This window comes from Bombus pyrosoma, linkage group LG10 (genome assembly GCF_014825855.1).
Source record: "Bombus pyrosoma isolate SC7728 linkage group LG10, ASM1482585v1, whole genome shotgun sequence".
NCBI lineage: Eukaryota > Metazoa > Arthropoda > Insecta > Hymenoptera > Apidae > Bombus > Bombus pyrosoma.
This window is the reverse complement of record NC_057779.1, coordinates 8,519,831-8,541,976: the sequence shown is the minus strand read 5'-3', so window position 1 is coordinate 8,541,976 and position 22,146 is coordinate 8,519,831. Positions and strand designations below refer to the sequence as shown.

Sequence of the window (22,146 nt, the reverse complement as noted above, 5' to 3'; positions counted from 1 at the left end):
ACGTACGGCGTTCGACTCTGGCGAACCTCTCTTTCTCTCTCTCTCTCTCTCTCTCTCTCTCTCTCTCTCCTTGAAAAGAGGACGAAGGATAACATGGGAAAAAGGGCGATGTTAAACGTTGAATGGCGGAACGTAAAATAATTCAGTTGGCGAGAGCCGCGAGGATTCCGCAGGATTTACGCATTTTCTGGTTCGAAAACGAGCGTACGAGTCTCCATCGTAGCCGTATATACGCCAGGAGGTTCTTTATTAAAGCCGACCTCGGATCCCCTTGGGCTTATCCCGGAGAGACCTTCCATCATTTTAAAACCCGGTGTGATAAAATTAGACGGACAATTTCATTCCAAGACTTCGCCACGATCGAGCGGTGACGGTTTAATTTCGATGCCCAGAGCGATTTTTCGACCCCTCGCCGATCCTCCGCACAAAAGGCACCGGCTGCCGGCGCATTAACGAATTTGCCGTTGGAAATTCGACTTAACTTTGTTCCGATCTCGTCTCCCTCTTTTCCCTTTCTTTCTCCGACACTCCGCGGCGTCCATCGTCGATGATTCGTCATCGTCGTCCTCGTCGTCGTCATCGTCGTGGCCGCCGTCGCCGCCGTTGCGTTTGTCGCAAATTCCAAGGTGTTTTGGCACGGAACGATGCGCGTAGGCGTCGAGCAAAAGCATCGCCGAGGGAAAGACGAGCTCGCGATGAAGAAATCAAATGGTGGATGGCGTGGCGGCTGGCCACGAAACACCAGCCGGCTCGTGTTGGCGCGATGTAATTCCGCATAAGCGGCGCGTCACGTGTGCCTGGAATGGGAATACATTAGACGCTCAGGACTTTCCCCCGGTTGGTGGATCGACAGGATTAGATAATATCAATAGGAGAATTCCCGTAGATCGTGAATAAACCACGTCGCGTGCGCGCCGACTTAGAAACCGAATAAATCCCGTGGTGGAAGGCTGTGGGCCTTGTTTGGGAGCGAGGCGGAGAAGCGCGAATCCGATGGACGGGTGGACGTCGCCAAGTGCCAAGACGAATGGCTAGCAAAGTTGAGACGAGACGGGACGAGAGACGGGACGAGAGACGGGTCGAGAGACGGGACGAGAGACGAGACAAGAGGCGCGCAAAGACTCGGCTCTGTGCGAAGGATAAAGCGTGCATGCACGCACTCGCGCACATGGAATAATAATTAGGTATCGCCGGTGCTGATACGAGTTCCTTGCAAATGACGTGTCAGGTGCAGCTGTTGCGCATCGTTCCGCAATGCGGGCTGTCTCTTCTCTGCCGGCTGCTTCTTCGATTTCTCGCTCGTCACCTTTCTTTCCCCGTAGAGGCAGCCGTTCACCCCTTATCATCGTCGCCGCGTTCGTCACACGCCAATGTCTCCACGGTGGCTGGCTCGATCTCTCCACGTACGGTGGTCTAAAGTAGCAGGTTACGTGCGAACCGCGCGGTCTCTCGCGTGCTACCTGTCATTAAACGGCCGGCCCTCGGCTACCCTCTACGTGCATCCTTCTTCTCTCACACCGGCACCTACGCCCGCTTCCTTCGGTCTCGTGTTTTCCGCCGCGCGCCAATTCCACATCCTGTTCTGCCCGTCGTTCCTTCGCTGATTCCTTTTCACCCGGGGAACATCAGCGCCGAGGTAATTGAAGGGTTTACCGCAGAAAACGGCCTATTTAGTCTTTACAGGCAGAATCATTTCGTAGGTGTGCGCTCGACGATGTCAGGGATTAGCGTTCGCGCCACCACCGTTCCTCATCGATCCGACTTTTCTTTTGCAATCGCCAATTCGCATGCCTCGCCGAAATCCTTTACCGCGGACCGAATCCACGCTCGCCAGCCAGCCAGAGATCGTGCGATCCCATCGACTCGAGACCAGCACCGTTAGATATCGGTCGCGTTTACCGGTCGATCGCCAACTACGACGATTTCGTGGCAGAGTCAAACGAGAGAAACCGCACGGCCGTCGATGGTACAACGGCATTGCGGCACAGGTCGTTCATTACTGCTCCGGCCGGTGGTAATCGGTACGCGATACGAGAGAGAAGAAAAGCGCGACGTAGGGCCGAAGAGAGAGAGACAGAGAGAGAGAGAGAGGGACAGGCTACTTCTCACGGCGATTTCCAGTGGCGCTCGTCACGAATCGCATGACGATCAGGGCCGCCGAAGACGACAATGACTACGACTAAAGAGGAGACAAGGAGACGCAGACTCGTTTCGTCAGGCCACGGAGCTTCTCCGTGGCTCGACGAAGGCGCATCATCGCGGTGTGTTGCACCATTGGAAATATCCTCGAGGAAACGGAGAAGGACGGCGAGAGGCACGAAGGGAGATCGTAGACGCTTCTAGCCTAGATCAAAACCCGTAATCACGAGGTAATAATACCCGATCACGGAAGATATTGCACATTTCCCCCGAATCACTGCTATTCCCAGGGAAGATGCCCCCGTCGGGGTTGTTTGGGAGGTCTTACTGTTCGTCGACATGCAATCCCAAATTCGCTCGGTATCTCTTTCCTTCCTTCGACCGCGTTCTGCTGTCGTCGATCGTGCTGCCAGCGGCTCTTTTACGGCTCCTCTCGTTCTACTTTGCCCTCGCTTTTACCTACGCTCTCCTACGTTCTCCTACGCTTTCCTACGCTCTTTCTTCCTCCAACGTTCCACGTCCTCGTTTTCCATTTCCTCGTCGTCTTCTTCCTCTTTCTCTTCCTCTTTTCCTTCTTCTTGTTCCGCTGCCGTTTTCCTCGTATCTGTCGGTCAAGGATTACACCGCGATCATCCGCGCGGTGATTTCGTCGACTCTGTCGTTACGATAGCATCTCTTCGAGAGAAAAACTGTTCGTAGGCAGCAACGAAAGCCAGACGTAGAGATACGAGGGAGACTGCTGGCGAAAAAAAAAGTCACAAAGTTTGAAAGCGCGACACCCGTGGAATCTCGGCTCGTTTCCCCGTCCAATGTACAGGCTTAATCGTGCGCAGTGGATCGAGGCGGACGTTGACAGAAAACGATAGGCATCGAATTGGGAATGGAGAAAGAGAAAAACAGCCAACGACGACGACGACCAACGATCGACGACCAACGTCGAACGACGCGACGCGACGCGGCCGAGGACGAGCACGAGCACGAGCACGAGGCGACGCGATGGGGAAAGAGCTACGACGAAGCACGGTAGACGGACGGGCAGGTAGGACGGGTTTAACATAGTGCGGACTTTTTTACGCCGTGGCCAAACAGTTCGAAGCGATGGGCCCTTCGAGAAGGGCCTACGGTGGAGGCGGTGGGCAAGGGCGAACGCGGCCAGGGGAAAGAACGTCTCGGAAAGGGTGCCTGCAGCCAGCCGTACCATTAATCATCGGGGTAATTCCATAGATGGCTGTTGGCTGCTCGAAGGAGCGAGCGATGCATGCCAAACTTACCTCGTGCCTCGCCTACCGAACAACCTGCGAAAAGACGCGTTATCTTTCTGCCGAGCTTCTGTCTCTTCTTTCTCGCTGATACTCGACCCTTTGCTGCCTTTTGCTATTCCCTTCTCCGGTATGGTAATTAGTCGATCCGAACAACTCCGACGACAAGATTCGCGTCCTTTCGCCCAAACATACCTGCTGCCACGCGGATACGTTTACGATTAATTGGTTCGAGTAAGAGCGGCACGTTTTTCGCGCACCTCGACCTCCTTTTCGTTCTTTTTTTTTTTTCATCCGATTCATTTCGGCCCGAGTGTATCTACACGGCCGATCGCTTATTGATTTAATTCAAAGTCGTATATCGTTCGCTTCTTACCGAGTCTGACAAACCGCAAAATTTATGTTACGTTCCGACAAAAACGCGTGCCACGCTATATATCACTTTGAACGGAGTGGCGAGACCCGTACGATCGATCGATGTGTGCGGCAGTGTAATTAATCGAGAAGGTGCGAATTATAAGGGCACCATAGACGATATTCGTTCCGCGTGTATAATGTCTAGCCTCGTGACGTTTAATCAACGCGCAACCGAGTTATACGATTCTCCCTTCCGTTTCCTATGTTTACAAACCTGTTCGACAACCTTCAATTTTTCCAACCACCTGATTGTCTGTAATTATCGAGCGAGACGGAAAAGCTCTCGGACAGAAGTCGTCCCGTTACGATTAGCCGACCAAACGAAACGAAAGTCGACTCGTATTCGTCAACTGCTTGGACTAATAGGTCCTCCGGCGGAGTTCGTCTAGCCCGTGCGACTCGAAAGAGAAAGAGACGTCTCATCTCCGAGGCACGATGTTCGCTCGTTCGAGATACTCCGTTCGACCGCTAATATCCATCGTTAACGAACTCGCCGGGGCTTGCTTTAGCCAGCCGGTCGTTCGTACACCGTGTACGCCGTCCGGTTTCTTTCTCCGCAAGAAAGCCGGTACATCGAGACGGACTCGTCGCCGCGACTCGAGTCCGCCTCGTTGTTAAATCCGCGGCGAACAACCCGACCGCCGGTAGATAGTCGCTGGAACACGTCGTCGAACGTGAAATAAGGATTCGAACGGCGATCCAGAACGGAGGGACAAAGATGAGAGTCGGAGGACTCCGCTTGCAGCGAGCAGAGCGAGGGCAGACGGGAGGGGGCGAGAGATGGCAAAAAAGATCGAACTCATCCGCGGAGACACGGTGGCCACCGGGCCGTCCGAACCATGTCAGCAGTTTAATCAATGCATTTAGCCGAATTCCTGTCTGGCCCAAATAAAAGGCGAGACAGGAGGAGGTTACTGGCAAAAAACGCGACGCGCACGACGGATGCCTCTTTCCTCCGCGATCCTAGCCCCTTTCTGTATTCTCATTTCTCTCTCCTCTACCTTTTCTCTTTGCCCCACGGCACAAAGTCTTCGGGGCCCTGCCGGGCCCCTGCCCCACCAACCACCTCCACCACTACCATCGTCGCTCCTGTCAACCGCCAAAAGTTGTTAAGTATTCCGCGGATGTATTCCATCCTCCTGCCCTCCCGCACACCCTCCTTCGGCCGCCTCTCTCTCTTTCTCTCTTTCTCTCTTTCTTTCTCTCTTTCTTTCTTTCTTTCTTTCTCTCTGCCTCCCCTCGTCCTCCGCTTTACGGACGGACTCTTCTTCGAATAAGGTACGTCAACCGCAAGGATGACAACCAGACGGAAACCGACTGCCCGCTCTCGACTGGCCCCTCTCTCTCTCTCTCTCTCTCCCTCTCTCTCTCTCTCTCATCTTCTTCCATTCACGTTTTCGCCCTTTCCACGCAGTCCCAGTCCGTCGCAGGGCTAGATACGCTTTTTGCTTACGCGCTGCCAACGATACTCCGGCTGGATCGTTTGCTGCGTTTGGCACGGCGCGTTCGATGCCGTGTGCTTCTGCCCGTCTACATACCTATACCTGATCTATCATTTCGCAACGTCAATGCCTCGGATAAAAATAACGTCACGGAAAATAGAACGGGTCGCTGTCGCCCCGAGATTTCTATGCACAGACAACGAGCAGGGTCTACGAGTCGGGCAGCGCTATTTCATTGATAGTCAACGAGTCTGCCGCGTTTCCTGTTCATCTCCGTTATCTCCGCGAGCATCTGAAAACCCGACGAATAAATTTCAGGCCGTGTCTCGTCGCCGTACGGTCTTTCCCCCTACTACGCGACCACGATCAACTTTGGAAAACCATCGTCGAGCGCAAGACGAGCTTGAAACACCGAAAAGAAAGCGGTACAAGGGGTAGTTGAGTAACGGCGCCGTTAAATTCCAACGTTCTAATAAGAATTGGCCGTAAACGTTTCGTTTATTTTGCCAATAAACCGAGCGGCGCGTTATCGATTCTTTATTTCTATTTGCGGCGACCGAGCCGCGCGTAAGAGCGCGGTCCGAGCGCAAGCTCGTTACGCCTGTCGGAAGTATAAATCAACCGCAAAGTTATTCCGCCGTACCGCCGGGCAATTCCCCGCGGGGCGGCTTCATGAAAACTGCTACCACCTTCTTATAAGCGACATCGCTGCGCCGAGTACGTATGTCGAACTGATTCGTTGCGCCTTTCGATACTTACGATCCCTTACGATAACGACGATTTACGGCGAAATAGCCGAGCCTACCGATAACAAACGAGCAAACCGCTTCCGTCACGTTGCTGTTCGCGCCAGCCACCTTCCTTCCTAGCTTTAGTCCTCCACCAACTCCTATTAAATTCCACGAACCGTCGATCGGTTTCGTTTTTGCCTACACCGTCCATTTCGCGTCGGCGATCTTCCAGTAGGAATTTCAAGATACCTAGAACCGCTTCGTAATGTCACCTCTGGAAATCTCGGCTTTCCTTCTCGCGCGTTGCTTCGAACTCTCGCTGTTTAGTCCGCGATACCTTTCGCTGGTCCATGCCGTTTTCCGTTTGCCGGAATTCTTTCCTTTCTCGTTGCCAGAATTCGTTCAACGATGTTGGATTCTACGAGCGTAGAAACTTGTCCGAATCCAAATTTTATGCGACAGAAACGTTCGTGATAATTGGACTGATCGGCAACGAGGAAATCGTTACTGAATTGATAAACGGATCGTAAAACGATTGATAATCGATAAGTCGGTCAGAGTACATCGACTCGCGATATAATCGGCCCCGTTATATTATCGCGCGGGCTACTTACGATCGGCGACAAACGCGTTTAATTAATAAAATCCAACGCAGAGACGAATAGTTTGATATTTGTCGGACGATTTCTCGTCGAATCTGCGCAACGATTTCTTCGAAGCGATATCTGCTTGTCGACGCGCACGAACAAATTAGCGATTCTCTCTAACGCGTATAGTCGAGCCGAGTACAAACAGCGAGACGCGAACCAACGTAATGGAACCCTCGTAATACCCTGAGAATCTAATTGTGCGGCGACCCCGAGCACGCGAAGAGGTCGCCGCATCTTCTCGATAATAAAGGAAGAATAATCGTAACGAGGTAGCGAGGCCCGTGTGTACAGTTAATCGCGGTAACAGCGGGGAAAATTATTGCTTAATAAAATAACGAGATAGAGGAAGATTGTACGGTAATCGGAAATCAGACACTGGTAACATTGTCGTGGCGCGAAGCATAATGTTAAAACCGATGCGATCTAGTAATTATCCCGTTGGTAATCGTATCAAACTGTCTATCGTGTTTGCGAGTGTTTCCGGAATGGCAACGTTAAAACAGAGGAAAGGCGAACGGTACGCGACGCTTTTTCTCGCGATTCGATCGAGTCGAAAACGATCGCCCGACGACCAGAATTGTCCTAGAACGAATCGCGGCTCGGTCGAGCAAAACGCGAGCCATGGAAGACGGTTTTTGAGCGAGCGTGACTTTCCTCCGGTTCCCACGGGACTCTCAGACCCGACTTTTGTCCCATGATCGAGCAAAGCGGTGGAACCGACAAACCGGAGGAGTCGGTCGAGCATCCTTCGAGCGGACGAGGCCGGACGTTGGCGCACGCACTCATGACGAACAGACGACAGGCACGTAGAACCGAGACTTCTACGTGTATCGTACAGTCCCCGCCAGGAATTCATTCCGTCCCCGGTCCATTGTTCGCCGCCAGTTTCAACAGGCCATGTTTCAACGGATATTTAACTGGCGGTAGCTGGCGTCGCGTTTCTCCTGCGAACTCGATTCAGCCGGTGCGCGAAATCGGTACGCGGGTTTGTCAGAGAAATCGAACGAACCGGCAAGGATTATCGCCGACAACGGAACTTTCCAGAAGAGAAAAGACGCGCGTTAAAAGGCTAACCGAGAAACGAACGAACGAACGAACGAGCGAGAAAGAACCGTCACGCTGATTTGTCATCGTAGAAACGTTCGGTGGAACGCGAACGCGACGACGTTTTTTCTTTCGCCAACGTTTAATTTTCCGGTGATTAGTTCGCGCTTGCCGAGACCACCGTCGCCAGCCGTTCATTTATAGTTCACTCGTTAACTCGTCGCTTTTAATTGCTCGACATCGGGTAGCTACTACCGGTACGGAGCTCCAAAACCACAGACCACCGTTCGCTTAATTTACGGATCTTAAGCACGCGGCGCCGCTACCTAACCGGTAATTTAGACCTGAATAAAATTAAGATTTTATACCCGCGACAGTCATTAAGCTATAATTTTTATGTAATCCTCGTTGATGTTACGCCACATTCGCACGATCGCGTTCTCTGTCGCTCGCGCCTAACAGTCCCCTCGAGATTCGTGATTGATGAAACGGACTGTACGCGTACGCGATAATATACAGAGGAGCGTACAAAGCCGGGCCACCGTGCGTCTACGTGACACATGTTTCTACGTGGGTGCTGGACATTTTACGACTTTCGGTGCGCAGGTTCTCTGTGAAAAAAGCTCCGAGCGAAGAAGCGAGCGGAGTGAAGTGGAATGGAGTCGAGTGGAGTCGAGTCGAGTCGAGTCAACGGATTCGTTCCTCTCTCACAGAGAAGCGAAGCGTGCACGTTTCTTCTTCTCTTTAAGCCGCGATTCGGATCTCTCGCCAGATTTTTATCGACGACGAGCTTCGTTAAACTCGCATCTGATACGACCGCGGGTCTACGCGGGCGCCATTGTCGTTGCTGCATGCTGGATTCTCGCCCGAGGATAATTAATAATTTCCATGAAAATCGCATTTAACCGCGCACACATCGTGTTTCATCCGAATAGCGAAAAGGAGCGCGAACAACGCGAAACGCTTTCTTTTCTCAATTCGTAAATCACTCGGGCCAGCCAATTAAGACTGACAATACGTAGCGAAGCGATACGCCGGCCAGCCGAGGCTAAATTGGAAGAAATCTAGACGCTTCGGTAACGATCCAACGATACCCGGAAGAATCGACACCGCGGCATACTACGCGTGTGTCTACGGTAACGCGAACGTTAACGCAAACGCGACTAAGTATCGCGTGACAAACGCGTACAACGGCGCGATAACCGCGTTCTCGTTTCCCCTTTCTTCGCGCGTATCCAGCCCCATGGAAATGCGGCTACGTAAACGCCAAATAATCGTTTCCCCTTCGCGATTACCTACCTTTAATCGGGCCAAGCGCGCGTCTGTCACGCAGATGTCGATTAAGTAAATACGAGGAAAGGAGAGTTTACGGAAAGGAAATTCGTTCTACTTGCAATTAGATCGCAAATCGAGGCAAAGGGTTGGCGCTAGATCGGCCACGACGCTCGATTTTCCTCGATCCCTTCTCTCCTTTCCACCCGCCCCCCTTTTTTTCTTCTTTTTTCGCGTCTGATCGTAGCACTTTTGGGGTCTCGTCTCTTCCGCTCGTTAGGCGTAGAGTCGGGGCTTATGCTAATTTTAAGTAGTCGCCCCAGTCGATTCTTTGCTAAAGCTATTAGGCGATCATCTCGGATAATCCCGCGATTCTGGGTTTACTCGGGACACGACTTTTCTAAGTTTTCTTCCTCGGCGCGGCTCTCGAGCACCGTCGAAAGCCGGCTGGCGTCGTTCGAGTTCGCGTGCTCCTGTTTTTTCCATCCATCGAGCGCACATATATTTGCGCTGGGTCGGCCGTGAACGGGGTTAGACCGGGGATTACGCGTCACCAGGATATACGAACGGGTTCGGCCAAGACGCGTTAAAGCCTTCGGTGAAAAACGTACGGCGCGCGATCGCCAACCAAACAACACCGAACAACAAACCACTCGGAGAGACGAGTTTGTTTCGGATTGGCTCGTTTCCCATTTAACGAATGGAAACGATACGGCAACCAGTTGTTCCAAACGTAGACGCGCGAACGGAGAAGATTTCATCGGCGTTCAACTAATGGCCGCGTTTTAATCTCTACCGAAAACGATCGTGCTTTTCGAGTAATTTAACGGTAATAGAGATACAAGGGTAGCTCGATTCCCCGTCTCCGCGTTGGACGAGCGGTCAGGTGCGTCGAGGTCCCTCGAGACGCGCCTCCGGAGGATGCACCTGTCCTCGTCCAGGTTGCCTTTCGTTCCTTCGTTTTACAGAACGCACGGTTCTCTATCGTTCATCTATCAAATTGGCCAGACATATAGATAAGAAAATAGGGGAACCAGCGAGAAGGCATCCGTGACGGAACACCCCGGTTGTTATTTGGTCAACGTCACCCCGCCGTCTCGCTCTAAATTCCCTCGGTCGCTCGCGTCTCACCAATCTCACCTGCTCGCCACGCTAAATGACCACTCTCTCCAATGCCAGAGCTATCGTTGCCATCGTGATATTTCTCTCCCTCTTTCTCTCTCTCTCTCTCTCTCTCATTTTACGTCGACTTATCGTAAAGGCACGTCGTTAACGACTTTTTATTCCCTCGCGTTTTTCTTTCACCCCTCGACGTGTTCCTTTGATCTTGCGGATAATGTGGCACGGTGGTGTTGCGCGATTCTCGGATAGCTGACAAAAATACCGCGTACTTTTATTAACTTTCAACGCGGTTACGTTCGACGTTCTCATTTTTTTCTTTTTTCTCTTTAGCTCTTTATCGATCAACCGATCGGCAAATCGAATCGTCCGTCGTCGAATCGATCGTTCGCTGGATCGTTTTCATCATGAAACGCAAACAAGATTTGGACGAACAAAGACGTCGCGATACGGCTTCCAATAGATCCGAGGAAACAGTTATAAAAGTTGGCCGCGCGATATTCAAATAAGCCAACAAACTTCAGGCGGAATGACGCTCGCGAGTAATCCGAATTTTAAGTCTCGCAACCTTTCTTCCGTCGTGAGATTCGACGGTAAGCGTGCATATAAATTACGTTATAAACTGTCCCGAGTTCTTGCAAAGTTTAACCGCGAATATCTCTTCATTTGCGAACGACGCGTTCAACGAGCACGACGATACCTCGCGCGCCCGATCCTTCCGCGATTCCTTCAATGATACCGGCTCGTTCTCATCGGAGTTCGTAACGCGGTTTAACGCGTCCTCGATATTTCTCGTGAATCGAAGAAGAACATAAAACGGGACTAGGCGCGAAAAACCAGACGAGAACGAACGAGTGGCTGGTGGTAACCGTGGATCGGAGTAGCAACGAGGACGCGCAACGTGGGATAATAACTTGATTACGCGGCAAGTTTTATCGAAAAATCATAAAGCAATTAATAACGTTCATTAGAGACGAGAGCTCGGTGGCGAGCAGGCGCGCGCGCACTCGCGCCCGTGCGATAGTAATTCCGTTTGATAGGTAATTAGACGAGGGAGCGGGTAATTGCGTTAATTGAGACCGAGACCAAGCGCGTTGGAACGTTGCGCAAAGCTTGGCTAGATATATGGAACCGTTCCGTTGTACACGCACGCCGTGGTCTCTCTAATCGCTCTAATCGCAGTTCTTCTTACTGGAAATAACGTAAAGTATGCCCGGACTCGTCTCCCGTCGCTCCTACCTCGTAGCTCGTTCGTCTCTCTTAGACGTCGCCTCGTAGAAAATCGCCTTTCATGGACACGTCCACGTTTCGCAACGTTCCAAAGATCTCGTCGCGTGTCGCCGGCTTCTCGATCGTTTTTTCTATTTTTTTTTTTCTTCTTCTTCTTCTTCTTCTTCTTTTTTTTCGAAAAAGTCAGCCAGATCGGCGCTTCGGTGAAAACGACAGAATGGAATTCCCGAAGCGCGAGCCTCAAAATCGATCCAGTCGTTCTCCCTGGTGATTAATAGACGAAAATGGGTATCGCGTAGTCGAGGACGGATCTGTAGGTAGCGATCGGCCGTGTTCCTTACAGGGAATCGACGACCGAGAATATCGCTCGTATGTACGCGCGAATGTACGCGTTCGACGATTTACGAAGAAGCCCGTGGGAATTTCACGCGTTTTCCAGGACGCACGATTTTCGAGGACCCGATAAGGTTTTTCACGGTAGGATAGATCTTAACGATATCGGATCGAACGACCGTTTACATGGCAAACGCACGTCCCTTGACGCGATCCAAATCACTCGTCAGTGGAATTCTCGCCATCCAAATGTCCTCGGTCATCCAGTCCTCGAAATCGTGGTTCGTGTTCCTGTTGACGCTAACTTCACGAAAACTTTCTTCGTTTTCTGTATACATTTACAAGGAACGGAACAACGCTTGCGACGCGTAGACACTTCCAACGGCGAACATCCTGAACATCTGCCGGGATCTAGCGTTCTCCGTATCTTTCTCTATCGTTCGTTCCTTTTCTTTCTCTTTTCTTTCCTTTTTTTTTTTTCTTTTTACTCACAAGAGAACGTCGCGCAATAAAGCCGCAACCATCGGCATAATGCGGCCGTAAGCCCTTCCGATATTTGCCATTTTATGTAACGTCTACTTACGCGGCGGAGCTCATATTAAAGTCAAGCAAGAAATACGAAGAGCCACGCCTGTACGTACGTATCGCCGTCACCGACGAATTTACCCGGAAAACTCTTTTTCCTCGCCCGCAGTCTCGACTTTTTGTTATCCGATCGTTCGCGATCCGACTGTAATTTTACGACGATTAAAGGTTAAAGATCGATCGACGACAGGGTATCGAACGAACGATGTTCGATCGCCCACGTAGACAGGAAGAAAGGGAAAGAAAAGGTTGGATGGAGTTGATGAAGAGGACGAGTTTAAGCCGACTAAGTAAAGTCAGCGAGTCGGATTTCGTAGACGGTGGTCCGATATCGTTGGCGCGTCGCGTCGTTAAGCTTAATTCTGCGCAAAACGATAGGCGCAAACGGCCGTATGTTTGTGTTCGATTCTTGCGCGCGTGGGTTTCTTCGCGAACCGGGAACAAACGTGATTCCGTGTGAATCTAGCGGCGCGATCGAGAATACGATCGAGAATACGATCGAGTTAAGACGTAAACGCAGGCTGCGCCGGGAGAATGCCGGTCGCGCGAGCAAACGCGAGTTATACGCGATAGTTTATGGGAAGAAAAAACGGCAACAGCCAGACAGAAACGCGGGGCTTTATGTAATACGGCCGTTATTGAAGACACGAACTACATATCGTGCATTCGCGTTGCGCTCATGCTCGCGCGATATACCGCACTTCCCGTCGTCTGGCGAGAGAAAGAAGAGAGACAAGTATCCAATTAAAGGCAAGGTAGAATACTTTTGCGCTATCTTATATCGAACCGTGAGATGTATCGACGAAAACGGCCAAGAAACTCGCGTTTAACATAACCAGAATCGTTATGACTCAATCTGGCCGTAATTGGCGATATCGGGGATGCATATCGTCGTGACACACAGCCGACAAATTCGAGGAAGCCCGATAATCTCGAGAGCGTGCTCTATTATTAATATTAAACTATCTGATCGACCGATCGGGAATACATTTACATTCATAAAAGAAGCCGGCGTTACAAGGGGACAAGGTTATCCGCGCCATTATTCCCGCTGATCCGCCACGAAACCATTGCGCCTTGTTCCCGAACACGCGTTAATTGAAAGACCCGTCGATTAATTAGCACGCGAATGGACGACGACGGTTATGGAACGGTTAACGTTGCCGCGCGCTTTCCACCGATGGACGCGACACGTTCGCTCGAATGCGACCAACAGACGACATGGAAATGAGAAAAAGACCGAACGGTATTTAACGCGCGGCCTTTCGGCCACTGCCAACTTCGTAATCGCGTACACGGGTATCAATTACCCGAGCTACGCTATTATTGCAATTATTCGCATGAATATGAATACGATATATAGGTAGGAAACGCGGTCCCCGTAGCTCTCGCGGAACAATTTGTTTCCGACCCGCTAATTCGTGGAACAACGCCCATGTCGTTGAACAAATAATATCTCGAATAAGGAACCAAGTTTCGCGATATTCCGCTCCGATGACTTTTGAATAATACAACGCGATAACTGTCCACCGTTGCACGAGCGTTCGTTCTCGTTCTCTTTCTCGTGCTCGCAGTTTCCGAGCATTACCGGGTACACGATGATATCGAAACGCGATCCAAGATAAAAGTCGCTGCCTCGTACGGCGATCGGCGAAACAGCCAACGGCACGGCCAACAATTTCGGAAAACAAGGTAACCCGTTATACGCAGTTCGGGTGTGGCCCCCCCGACGACGGGTCGCGTCGGTCCGGAAAGAAGAAGAATCGCATCGGAAACGAAAGTCTCTGCGGAGATTCGTCCACGGCCACGTACTTGTATATCCTGCCGTGTGTGCATTAATTTTGCACCGTTGTCACCGGCAGGTACATGCGTATTCATGAGACACAGCGAGGCTTATAAACGTCGGGCTATTAGCGATACGATTAAAATGTGCATTTCTCGGCGTTGTTTTAAACGCAACCCCGGCCCAGGAGCCTCGAACCGTAACTCTGCCAGTAGCCCCGACGCGAAGCCGCGTTGTATAGTACGGGCCGCGCCTATTTCACCTACGCTCGCAATGTTTTATTTCCCTATTCCGCTTCCCTGCTTTATCTACCGGAAGAAATAATAATCCGTTTCGTTCCTGGCCCCGCTTTAATTCTCGCTCTGTCTTGCCAATTAATTCCGCTTTTTACCATTTTACACGGCACGCCGCGTCCACGAGTTTCACCGTATAACCATCCTCGTCAGCCTCGGCTAACGATAAAAGATGCTCGATATCCGCTAATCTTCCGGCGATTACGAACGCTTTCCTTTAAGGTGTATAGAGAGAGAGAGAGAGAGAGAGAGAGAGAACGGTCGTCGCGTTTCCAAGAACGCAACAGCGAGTAACGTTGGACAGCGTCGAGCAACGTCCAATATCTTCGACGAGATAGATTAAAAAAGGAAGCAGAGGAACGAGCGAACGTTGGAGCGTTTCGCGTATGGGTAAACTGGACTGGAAAAAGAGCGAAACGACTCTGCCGGATACTGGACAGAGTTTGGCGTACATATCCGACAGCGTACTCGTGCAACTGCACCGCGGACACGGAGAAAACCCGGCCCCCTGTCCGCATCGTTGCAAAACGGACGCATTTAGGATGCAGCTGCGAGTTCGTTAGAGCGTCTAACGCGCGTGTGCGAGCCCCAATTGTTTATGCGCGCTGGATGTAGCCACGGAGCGCACATACGCGTATCAGAGAGCGATGAATATGCATACCTTAATTCGCGGGGCTAATTGAATAATTTGTAAAACGCGGCAACCCGGCCCGGGCCACGACCTTTTTGCATTCCCCGCTACTCGCCGCCCGTGCACCATCGTGGCCACCGCGCCATCGCCGTGCCGCCGGCAACCACCAAAACGCCGTCCGAGCAGAATGATATCCTTACCGATCCGAACGCTTCACCTGGTATGGATAGCTCGCCTAAAATGCGGTTTGGCACCCGTCGGTGCTTCGGGAACGCGACGCCCTCGACACCCTCGGCCCCCTTTGCACACCGGCAACGCGTGTCTCTCCTCGAACCCAATGCCGATTCTATTTGTCAGGAAACTCGTCCCCTTTTCTTTCTCTCGTCCGCGCGTGTCTCGTCCTTCGACCATTCGCCTCCTTTTTATCAAACGCGGGTCGAGCCACGAAATACAAGCGCGCGCCGCTTTCCTAGGCATTCGGGCGGATCGTGCTCTTAGACGAAGAAGAGATACTGTTATCCGCGATTAACCGATGGACAGGACGTACGAAAGTGTCCCCTGGTAGCGCAAAACAGAGGAGAACGCAGGCGAGGGGGAAGAAGGGAGAGGGCCGAGAGCAAGATGGAGCGGTTCGTGGGCCTATTCCCCCTGTTAGCTGATGAATGGGCCCAAGGCTCCTCCTTACTTATGCGATGCGTGCCCCCGACGGCATACATCACTGCCAGCTAACGTTTTTACGGGGCACGATGCGAACAAGAATATGATTACGCGCGTTAACATTCTTGGAATATCGTTGGTCCGCGGTCGTTCCGTCCAAGGATCCGTCGGCCATTCGTCTTTTCCAGAAGGAGGTATAGCAGGCCGGCGGCGTGCGGCGCGTATCGCTCGATGGTTCGATTTCGCGCAACGAAACGCGCGTGAATTACGCGCATCGTCGGATAACTCGCCTAGATTCCTCCCACGACTTTATTACGCGTGAAATTGGCGGACGATCGCGCGGCAAGCCGGCGAGCCAGCGTTTCAGACTCGAGCAGCGAACGCATAAATTTCGTAATTAACTGGCAATTATGATAATCGGACGACGGGCGAGGGTAACGTGTACTCCTTCCTCGTTCCAACCGGATCGTTGATTATCGCCCGATCTCCGCCGTCTCGTATAAATCTCTCCAAGTAACGGCGCGATTTTCCGACCGAGCTTGCCGAGAAAACCTGCCGGCTGCCACGCGGTGGATCCCTCGATTCGGAACGTGCTCGACCGAGCGATCCGTCAAACCCGTCGCACGACCATCGTAATGGCAGAGTGTTCGGCGAGGAAATCAGTTGTCGTGCGATCGACGATTTAACGGCAAAGGCCTAGAAACAGGAATATCCAAAGTTGGCTGACGTCGTAGGGATTCTCGGTGGAGTGGCGAAGGCCCGGCGGCGAACGAACGATTCCCTCCGGTTCTCCGTTTCTCTCTCGCTCCCGTTTCGGTCTGGCCGCGTCGCGCGCTCGTTCCCCAATGGAGAGAGAGACGCGCGCGAGCCTGCCAGAGGTCCTTTGATCCTCGGCATTCGGTGTCGGCAAACAGGAACTCCACTGGTGAACGCAGCCACCGCGCTTTAATACCTCATGCAAATTTCAGGAAAAGGGCGCCCCACACGACCCTCCCACCCTCCTCCATCCTCCCTCCTCATCCTTCTCGCTTTCCTTCGTCTCATCCTCCTCGAGCTCGGTGATAGCCCGCTATATTGCTTTTCGAACAAATCGTTATCCGGTTCGTACGCTTTGCCTCTCCATATCGGCAAGTCGACTACCGAGCAAATTTCAAATTTACTCCTCCATCGGCCTGCAAAAACCAGAAAGCTCAAAGCCTCCGTACCTCTCCTGCCCTATCAGTTTCCTCGAGCTTTCCCCTCTCGGATCGTTCCACGATCGGCTATAGCGATCGTAACAGTACGTCTCCTTGTTTCCGTCGCGTTCTAGGCCATACGCTATTCCATTTCTAACCTCATCCCTTTTAGTTGCCCTCCTCCGGCGACATTGTTTTTTCAGCTACCTCCGCGTGTCTCTCCCTCTCCCTCCCTCCCTCCCTCCCTCCAGGAACGTACGTTCGCCGATCCTTTCCCTCTTTCTTCTTCTCCGCTTCTTCCGCGCCGTAGTTTACACCAGCCGATATACATACAATGCGGTGCAGAGCAATGCCAGATCAAACGTACGTAGGTGCGACCAAGCGTTGTTTTTTCTTTCTTTTCTTTCTTTCTTTCCTTCGTGGGCCACCAAGGAAAGGATCCCGTTCCACCCCGAGGAATTTATTCTCGGTGAATTACAGGTTCCCCGGAGCGTACTCGTCACCCGTATGGCCAACGCCATAGCGTTATCGTTTCTGTGCAACGGTCGTAAGCATCGTTGGTGCAAATGCGAGGCACGCTCGATCGTCACCATACGCTCCGAAACCCCGTGCATCCCGCTTCTGACGAGCCTACTTAATTGTCCGGGACTTCGTGGGGCCGAATCGTTGCACGCGCGCCTTAACAATGCAAATTATAGCGTCGAAGCGTATGACGAGTTGGAAAGTACGCGCGAGAATCGTCCGAGAGTATCAATTATCGGAACGAGGGGACACGAGCTCGAACCGCTGGCGTGGATACGCCGAAACAAGCAAAATTATCTGTCGCGTGGACAAGTTTTATTTCTGAAATCAAAGTTATCGATCGGACGCGCGATCACAGCGTATCCTCATTTCGAGAGCGATAATTTTGCAGACGCATGGCCCTCGGCGGTTTTTGAGGTTTCGTGGTTTGGAAAGTGTCCATTGGCGTACCGTATGGCTGGCTATACCTGTATATTTGTCTACGCACTCATGCCCCAAAGCCGTTCGTTCCAACCAACGAACCGCATAATCCTTGACGAGAGAACCTCGTCAATCACGGCCTCGATGCGCTAGACGAATCGATAGGTACGAATTTATCTGTGGCTACTCCCGCGGACGCTTTCATCGTTGATTCGCTCTCGTTGGGATCACGAAGTCGATGAATCGAGCACGGTTTCGACATCGAACGCTCTTGTGTTCCGACCGATCGTTCGTTCCCACGATTTCGCGTATCGACGCAAAAGAAAAAAAAAAAACACACGAAAATGAGAGGGAAGAACGAAAATCGCCAGGAAGACCGTAAAAGTTAGGCTATCGGCGCTTTGGTACGGTGACACGAAGGATCGACGCGAATCGTTTCGTGTAATTCGTTTTGCAAACGTTCTATCGCGAGACGCACGGAAAAAGTCGAGAGCGACTCCGACTCCGATCCGGACGAATCCATGTTTATCAATCACCTTGAGAGATTAAAAGATAGAGTCGGAGTGGTTGGAAACGGCACGACCGGTTTACGCGGGGCTTGCAATCAATCGGGTTTCGTAAAGTGACGCAACGAAGAGGTCGAAATCCGCGCGATGGAAATCCGTGGAAAACGATTCGCCCGGCAAAAGGAGGACTCTGGCCATCTCCTCTGGCAAAGGAATCTCCGTGGAGGTGGTCCGTGAACCAAGGTGGGTACCAGAAGGGTACCGAAGGACGTCGGAGGAAGCATGGAGTCCTCGGTTGGGCGCGGGTAACTTTTTTGCACCGCGAAATGGCCCAGAGAATGTCATCCAATGAGGGTGAAGTAAAGGGAAAACAAGTAAAATAATGATAAAAGGCGGAGCCCGCGGCGTGATTTGATTGGTCGAGATATCGCCGGCGTTCGAGTCAACCCGCGAAGAAGAGGGGGTTGTCCTCTCCTTTCTCTCTCCTCGTCTTTCTCTCTGGTCCTGTCTCTCTCGATTTCTCGTTCCTCCTCTTCGCTTCTCTCCGCCACACACCTTCGTCCCCGCTTTTCTCTCTCCCTCGATCCTTTTCTCGTCTCCTTTATGTCCGTCTCGTTTCGACCGCTACGTGCTCTCTCTCTCTCTCTCTCTCTCTCTCAATCTCTTTTTCTCTCTCTCGTGCGCACACAACACACACACACACACACACACACACACACACAGACACCACATTGGCTTACTTTATTCTCCATTCTCTGTCGGTCCATGCTCCGTGATCGTGTCCTGACTCTGGCAGAACCATCGGTTCTCCCTCCTCCCCTTTCTATCCTCCTTCAACTTCTTTTCTTCTTCTTCGCTTCAGCATCTTCTTTCTCTGCGCTCTACTACGTCATCGTCATCACCGTCGTCGTCGTCGTCGTCGTCGTTGTCGTTGTCGTCGTCGTCTTTCTTCTAGGCCCTGTCTCTTTGCTCGCAAAGATACACTTTAGTCGATAGAAACGGTGGCAACGAGGGTACTCGATCTGCGCGTGAAATATATATTTCAAACGGTCGCGATAAATCTCGAAAAACTGGATATCGACGCGTGTAACTTTTTTGCTGGCCGAGCCCTGTTCGGCCAAGATGCCACGACGAATCTCGTTTAGCAGAAATATCGTACATCGATGATAGGAAAAAGGAAAGAGTAACTCGTTGCGGAACCATATGCGGGAAGCATAGGTCAAAGAGATGATTAACGTAGCGAAAATTCGGAGGCCGTCACGTGTTGCGAGGGGCGGTTTCGTGGCGGAAAAGTATATTGACTCGTGATACGCCATCTGTGCGAAGGAGGCACCCTCTCGTCGGCATTATTGGCAAAATTAATAAGCCCCGTGATCGCGGTAGGTCGAAATGGGAAGTGGTTAATTCTGGCTTTACCCATGGACCCGATGTTGGCGGATTAGAAACCTTTCCAAACGAATGGAAATTGTTTGCTCGGCGAGAAGCAACACGCCGAGGGGTTGCCGCGTCTCCAACTCGCTACGCGCGTATCCTAAAGAAGCATCGGTGATAAATTATCGCTGTCTGCCGCTGAATTCAGTTGCCGTAATCTCCAATACTCATTATGGCGCATTAAACCGAACAAGTTCTCCAAATAAGCGTCCAAGGTTTACCGATTAATCGCTGCCGATAATTTGTCGTACGCTGATTTATCGCCGCTCTATCCGTGCTCGATTCTCTCGTTCTCGTTAGATTCCACTTCTTTTTTTCCTTCGGGTACCGAGATAAAAAGATCCACGATACACGTGCTCGTTTACCAATACGTCCTTCCGACATCCCGCCTTGGATCACACGATATAATAATTATTAAGAACACGATCGACCACCGATCGACGAAACCGACAGTGTTGCCGATCCGATCCATTTCAGCGACTGGATGACGTCTGAAAAATGCGTTTCCCATGCTTCCGACACTCTCGATGAACCGAGACGCGCGTGTCGTTGCAGGTCGAAACGGCTGGCGACGCGGTACCGAAAATTAACGCCACCGCGAATCAAGACGACAATGTGATTCATCAGTTAAATCCGCGTGCATAATCCTTTACACAGCGTCCGATCCCCGTCCACTGACGTAGATACCGACGTAGATGGGGACGACGAACGTAGCTACGGAGGAGAAGCGGGGTTGACGATGGTGGTTGGTTCTGTCAGCAGGGACTACGAATTATAATCACAGTTGTGGTTCGTGCGGCTACGGGGGTGGATCGAGGTGGACGATGGAAGAGGAGCAAGAGGTGGAGGAGGGCGACGACGACGACGACGTTCGTCCGCTCGAGGGGATGGAAAAGGGTGTATTTACCCAGCAACGGTATACACCGGCGCCACCGAGGACGGACCTAGATGGAAATCTGCGGCATTCAGAGGCACTGGGCAAGAAAATTGGCTGACAACATTTCGCACGGCCGTCGAATTGCCGATCCCGTCCCCTTCCTGGACAGGAGGCCGTGTTCACCGATATTTACGCCGGACGAACTTGACGCATCGTTCTAATCGTCCTGGCAATTTATCCTTCCTTTCCTATGCCGGATGCACGATCCGCGGCATAAAATCGCGATCGGTCTGGTCGTAGCACGTAATCCGCTCGACGCAACGACGACATGCCAGTTATTTCTTTGCTCTTTCGGCGTTACAAAGCCCCGAATAAACGTTCGATCCGAAGGGGATTTAACTAGAATCGAAACGGAGAAAAGCGTTTGTCGTGCTGAATGTGACGGAGACCCGTTAACGAGCAACGTCGCACGACAATATCGAATGGCCGCGTTTATTTCGGCGAAAGGCTTGGAGGCGTTTCCGACGAGAAAGCCCTAATGATCGCCTCGTGCCGACAACCGGCGAATCCCGGCCAAATAAATCCGGCTTGATTGAATCATTGTTAAGCGAAACCGCGTTAAATACCCGTGAAATTAACCCGGACGATCCGTGCGCGGCACGCGATCACTGATTGGCTCCAGGGTATCGCCTTTAAAGTGCCATTAGAGGGCACCTCGTTCTCCACTCCGAAACCATTGATTAATGACTTGTCCGCAACACCGAGCCACGTCTCTTACAACGAAATCTTCCGCTAACGTGTCCTACGAACCATCCTGCACCAGGCGCCTCTCGACCCTTTTCGTCTTTTTCTCGAATTCCGAGAATTTCACCGGGATTATACCAACGTCCGTGCAAACTTAATCAGTAAACAATTTATTGTTCCAATAAACGTCGGTCGATCGGTGGCTCCAAGGGACGCACGAACCCAACCGGCAAACCTGTCGCATCCTTTTCATCTGGCTCGTGATAATTCCGTCTTTGAGCCAGCTCCGATACAGTCCGCGGTCGGACATTAGGGTGATGGCGCGGACATATGGGAGCACCATGTGGTCACCACCGTGTCAGCGAAAGCGGAGAGAGAGAAAGAGTATAGAACCCCTGAGAGCAAGGCGACCGCAGGAGGCGATTGGGATATAGGCGACCACAGATTCAAACGGATCCGACGGCTAAACGCTCGCCGCAATTTGTAGCAATTTGTTAAGTAGCCGGCCAGAACATTACCTATATTGCGTTTACTCCCCTTGACCGGAAGATATACGGGGGCAAGTTCAGATTTATCGTTCTCGCTGACGGAACAGATCGGAGAAAAGAAGTCACGAGCCTGTGTGAGTCAGGATAAATTTGCTCGCGAGGCGATAAACGTTCGGCGTGTTGTGTAGGTCTTTGCAAATTCGCGGAAAGAACAGACCCATTCGTTACGAAAAGAGGCGGGACCATCGCGTTTGTCGAGCGAAAATAACTTGACCTCGTTCCAACGAGTCGACGCTTCGATGCGCGACTTTTCGTCGAGTCATCGCCGATGAAAAGCAAAAACGAGCTGCACGGAAAAAGCTACACGCGAGCGAGGAAAAAGGAATCCGGTGTAACGC

At 51.7% G+C, this 22,146-nt stretch overlaps 1 long non-coding RNA gene across 1 annotated transcript in view; it reads left to right on the top strand.

Moving 5' to 3' along the window:
* Positions 1–21,753, top strand: part of LOC122572247 — a 91,352-nt gene extending 69,599 nt beyond the window's left edge. Inside the window, exon 4 of the long non-coding RNA XR_006318426.1 lies at positions 20,402–21,753. This is a non-coding gene — a long non-coding RNA (uncharacterized LOC122572247). The remainder of the gene's footprint in view (positions 1–20,401) is intronic.
* Positions 21,754–22,146: the final 393 nt, after the last annotated feature.